Below are 6,000 nucleotides of genomic sequence, written 5' to 3'. Positions count from 1 at the left end.
TCACTGATGGCTCATACAAGCCATCCTGGCTTGTAATCTGTGATGGAGCTTTCCTCCAGAGAGCTACTAAAACCCCTTTGAAAGGCATCTAGGCTAGATGCCCTCACCACATTCTGTGCAAGGAGTTCCACAGACTAATTCCACTGGGTAAAGAAATAGTTTCTGTTGTCTGTTCTAACTCTCCTGCCACTCAATTGTAGTGGATGTCCCCTGGTTCTGGTGTTGGTGTAAGAGGGAAACGAGCACCTCCCTGTGATCATTTTGTATTTCTCAATTATGTTTCTTTGCATCAGGCTTGCTTTTTGACACATCTGTGTGGAACAGGCTGGCTGTGCCATGACATTCCCCTCCTGCTCTGTGCCACAGAAAGGCTACCAGTCAGGTATCACTTCTTCGTCAACCACCCAGAACCTTGCAAGGGGTTCTGTGGAACCCTGCTGGACAGGAAGAATGTCCAGCCAAATCCAACAGCCAAGGCAACACAACATGGGTGGGCATTGGCTGTTCAAAGCAGGGGTGCCCAAACCCCGGCCTGGTGGCCATTTGCGGCTCTTGGGGACTTCCAATCTGGCCCACAGGTAGCCCGCAGTCTCCAATGAGCTTCTGGCCCTCTGGAGACTTGCTGAAGTCCCTGTGCAACAGCTCTTAGCATGAGGGCCACAGCGTGAGCTGTGGGACAAGGGCTCCCTCCACTGCTTGCTGTTTCATGTCTGTGATGCAGCAGTGGAAAGGCCGGACTTGCTTCGTGCAAGATCTTTTATAGACCTTGAGCTATTGCAAGATCTTCATTCAAATTTGAAGTGTAAATTTTCTTTCCCAACCCCCCCCCCCGGCCCCTGACACAGTTTCAGAGAGATGATTTGTTCCTCCTGACAAAAAATTTGGGCACCCCTGATCTAAAGACATGAAAACTGTGGGAGCTGGCAGCACAAGCCCCTCGGTGGAACTGCATGACACCGCATGACACTTGAAAGGGGTCCCACAAGAGTGGCTGGGGCCACTCCCTGCAACCCCATTTCCCGTAGCAAAGCGCCAGTGCTGGATGCGGTGAGGGAATCGCAATGTACCCAAAGCCACGATCTAAAGGCTAGGAAGGAAAGGCGGGCAGCGTGCCATTGTTTGGAGACACTGGGCAAGGGCAAGGGCTGGAGGTCTGGTCTAGAGGGTTGAGCCTCCATTTGCCTGAAGATAACATCCGAAGGTCGCCGGTTCGAGGCCACGGGCACCGTGCGACCTTGAAGCAGCTGACAAGCTGAGCCGAGTTATTCCGTCTGCTCTGAGCGTGGGAGGATGGAGGCCAGAATGTGCGGCCAGATCAAGAAAGAGACATCTGATTGTTGTGGTTTCTTGAAAGATAGAAACCTTCTTTCAAATTGTAAAAATCCCTACCGGGATTTAGATTGCCTGCCTATGTAAACCGCCTTGAATAAAGTCCAAGGAGAAATCTGAGGACCAAGAAAGGCGGTATAGAAATACCTGTATTATTATTATTGTTATTATTGTTGTTATTATTACTTGTCAGGAGGAGCTCAGCTTCCAGCAGCCCCATCCTTTCTAAACCCCCCACTGATGTAGCTGTGCCACCGGAGCGCATGCTTCATCCTGCGGGGGGAGGGGGAGTACCAGAGGTCTCAACCAGGTAAGGAAATATTTTTTCCCTTGCCAGGGGGTTAAGATTAACCCAAGGGGAAGCCGCTGCTGCCATGATAGGTCTACTTGGACCTGCACCAGCAATTTAACAGGTGCAAGTCTGAGTGGACCCAAGAGAGTGGATCAAGGCTGGGGAGGGGGAGAGGATGCTGGCAGAACTGCTGCCACTGCCCCTTTCTGGCCTCTACACACCCCTCCCTGCTCAGTGGTCTCCCCCCTCCCCACAACTTCCTCTCCTCATTCACCCCAGATATGTTTGTTTTTGTGTAGTATTTTTAACACAGGGAAAATGGATTATTTCTAGATTTGTGGGAGTCACAATCATCACAGTGCCAGCAACTTCCAGGTTTATTAACCCTTGTGACTAGATATTGATTGGTATTTAATACCATGTTGGCAACCTTCAGTCTCGAAAGACTCTGGTATCGTGCTCTGAGAGGTGGTTCTGGCACAGTGTCTAGTGTGGCTGAAAAGGCCAATCCGGGAGTGACAATCCCTTCCACACCGGGAGCAAGTGCAGTCTGTCCCTGGTCTGACTCCCTGGCTATGGGCCTTCCTTCTTTGCCTCTTTGCCTCAGTCTGTTGGCCAAGTGTCTCTTCAAAGTAGGAAAGGCCATGCTGCACAGCCTGCCTCCAAGCAGGCCGCTCAGAGGCCAAGGTTTCCCACTTGTTGAGGTCCACTCCTAAGGCCTTCAGATCCCTTTTGCAGATGTCCTTGTATCGCAGCTGTGGTCTACCTGTAGGGCGCTTTCCTTGCACGAGTTCACCATAGAGGAGATCCTTTGGGATCCGGCCATCATCCATTCTCACGACATGACCGAGCCAACGCAGGCACAGCAATCCTAACCATACTTCTCAGCACAGAGCCTGAAGTCTGTGCTCTGAACTAATGAAGGCCTGGAACATGAAGACCAGCTTAGAAGTGAATAATTTGGGTTTTAAGCTCGCTCAAGAGATGAGAGTCATGCCAAGATGACCGAATTCAGCATGACGACTCTCTCTCTCTACACATTGAGTGTGCAACGCTATGCATGTCTACTCAGAAGTAAGTCCCGCTGCATTCAGTAGTGGACCCAGGAAAGTGTGCCATGAGGACTGCCTGCCACGAGGACTTCTGAGGAAGCAGCATCCTTCTCTTTCAGCACTCCGCGAGAGAGAGAGAAGACAGATGGGAGAAAGAGGAACACCTACAGCAGTGATTTTCAATCTTTTTCATCTCATGGCACACTGACAAGGCACTAAAAGGGTCAAGGCACACCACCAGGTTTTTGACAATTGACAAGGCACACCATGCTGCCAGCGGGGGCTCACATCTCCCATTGGCCCTATTAATAAATGACCTTCCCCCAAATTCCTGTGGCACACCTGTGGACCACTTGTGGCACATCAGTGTGCCATGGCACAGTGGTTGAAAATGGCTGACCGACAGGTATCACAGAGGGCAGGCAAGAGGGTCTCCGGTGTCTGTACAGTGTACTGTCCTCCGGAATCCTGCAGGGGGCATTGCAGCCACGTTCCAACAAGAGCAACGTTCCAACAGGAGCTGACCCAGGGGTTCTCAAACTCCTTACCTAGTGACCCACGGTGGCTCCAGGCCTGCCAAGGCCAGGAAGCTACAGGGTAAAATGGTGCACAAACCAGACGTGTGTGCAATGCCAGTAATCACAGATGTCTGCTCTTCTGAGCAAGGCAAAAATAGGAAGCCTTTGTTGGAAAGGGCAACAGTGATGAGCTGAGCTGCCCAGTGCGTCTCTAGGCACCAAGGTGGGAAATGTTGGCCTCCACCAGTAGGGGGCCTTTGCTACTTAGTTTGAAGCAGTGTATGCCAACCTGGGGGGTCGCAACTCCCAAGGACAGGTGTGCACATTTTTGTTTAGGACACTGCCCCCTTAGAGGAGAGTAGCGACCCGACCGGGTACCCGGTAGGTGCCATTAAAATGTCACTTTGGAGTTTTGCTGCCACTGCCACCAAATCCATGTAAGAAAATTTTTTTTTAAACTTACATGTGCTTGGCAGTGGGGAAACCCTGAAGTGCCACACTAAATGTGGCGAGCATGCTAGAAAAACATATGCAACTGTAGCATGCTGGGAGGAGATCTACATTCACCTTTTGAGTGTTACGGGCGCTGTTAGTTGAAAAAAAGAAATGAAGCCTGGGTTCCTTGCCCATCTTTTCTTCTGCCTGAGTAGCAATGTTGCAGTTCTTTCCTTGTTACAGTAAAAACCTTAGCAGGAATCAGTGTATATGGCACTACTTTCACCCCTCACCTCTGCTAACAGCATTAATGTTTCACTATACAGGAAACAATATCAAATTATAATATGAGTAAAGGAGGTTTGCATGATATGTTATGCTGTCCCTCTTTTCCCATTTTCCTGGGGCATTTGGTGGGCCGCTGTGAGATACAGGAAGCTGGACTAGATGGGCCTTTGGCCTGATCCAGGAGGGCTCTTCTTAGGGCTCTTTTTGTTTTGCTCGGCTGCAAGAGATTGGTGTCCCATTCAGCTCTGTCAAAGTCTAACTTTACTGTTAGGCAGGCAGGCTGTGGTTTGTTTTTCTCCATATCTGCCCCTCCCCACGACACATTTATCAAGCCCCCCTCATTCCCTTTACAAACATCAAGTCATTTCATGTTTTATTCTGACTGCACATCATCATACACCCCACTGACAACTCTGCATGCCGAAGACCTAATTCTGGAAATAGCCTCAATAAGTAATCAGTGTGAAATATGGAAGCTGCCGGGCAAAGACTTCTCTGAAACCCTGACGCCGGCAAGAAAAGGAAAATTCTGATTAGCGCAACTCATTTCTGCAAAATCGGTTTGGAAATGATACCCATAACACAGTGGGAAAGTGCCATTATTCACAGAGTCAACACTATGAAGGTCTCACAGCCTCCCCCCTTCCACAGGAGGAGAACTAAATGGCTGTCGTTTGGGGCCATCTCTTTCATCTTTGTTTCGGAAAACTCAAGGAAAAGGCAACTTTGCATTGGTTGCATTTTGGCTAGGCAAACAGGCAGTAAACCGACAGTCTCCAGAGCCGTCATGCTCAATGGTGTTGAGTGCTGGTCTCAGGAACAGGCTACACTTCAACCTGTAGGTGGCACTTTTGCAAGAGGCATGGCCAAACTCTGGTGAGGGAAACTCCCTGCCTTGGATCAAGGGTTGCGACATGGAGGCTTCCAAAGAGCACTTGGCCTCCTTGACTGGCACATCAAGCACACAGTTGTCTTAGTACCAACTACACGCCCTGCTTAACAACCTCTACAGTTCATGTGGGTCACAAAAAGTGCTGTCCAAACTCTTCTCTGACTCAGTTGGAGAGGTTTATTAAATCTCTCTCTCTCTCTCTCTCTCTCACCAATCGTTTGCTCTCCACTAATTTTAATGGTCCATCTGTACTTTCAAAGCATTCAAGTCCACTGGCTCAACTTTTGGATCTTATAAGGGACTTAAGTTGGTTCTGCATTCACACATTAAATAAATGCTAACTTCTGAGCACTGCTGCTGCTACCTGATATGTGCTACCATACCTGATATGGATGAGTTGGAGCCATTCGATGACTCTCTGATCCCAACAAGGCTTGATTAACAGCAGGCTCCCCCACCAATGCACAAAACAGGCACTTGTTCTAGGTGGGGGGTGGGAGAGAGAAGGTTCTGAAGTGATGGATATGTGGCAAGCTGGACCTTTCCTCAGTCAGTTGGCACCGGAGAAGAGTGGGGGGGTGGGTGGGTTAGTGTTTCATCTGCCTCACCCCAGCCTCTACCAGGGTGGTAGGTTCTCTACTTGAACCCAGCTCCCACTTCCACACAGATGAATTTAATACAGAAGTCAGTAAAAAGGTAGGCACAGAACATCAGTAGTTGAACTCATGACAGCATGTGGGGCCCTCAGGAACTCCTATTTACCTGCATATATTAAAATACAGGAAGCTGTGTACCCCAACATACACGTAAAATCAATGCCAAACCTCTGCCCTCCCCCAAGCTCCACACGGGGGTCTACAGTAACTAAACACAGACGAAACTCTCCAGAACGACAGGGACTCTGAGCACAATTCATGCCCGAAGCAAACACTCAGCATCACCACCAGTGGCTCTTGCAGTGGTATCCCCTACCTCCCCAACTGGACTTGTAGCCCACACACCAGGCACACGCTACAGCCACCCCTTGACCAAGGCACAGCCTGGGAGCGGAGAGGACAAGGGCAGCAAACAGAGACAGAGGAGGAGCTTTTATTCACTTTATTATTCTGTAAATGTGGATTTTTACAAAGCATTTTGCCATTAATGATCACATTTCAAATGGATGTTCTGTTATATGAAAAGAAAAAAAAAAAC

The sequence above is a fragment of the Tiliqua scincoides genome, chromosome 16 (genome assembly GCF_035046505.1).
Source record: "Tiliqua scincoides isolate rTilSci1 chromosome 16, rTilSci1.hap2, whole genome shotgun sequence".
Taxonomy (NCBI): Eukaryota; Metazoa; Chordata; class Lepidosauria; order Squamata; family Scincidae; genus Tiliqua; species Tiliqua scincoides.
This window is presented reverse-complemented; position numbering follows the sequence as displayed.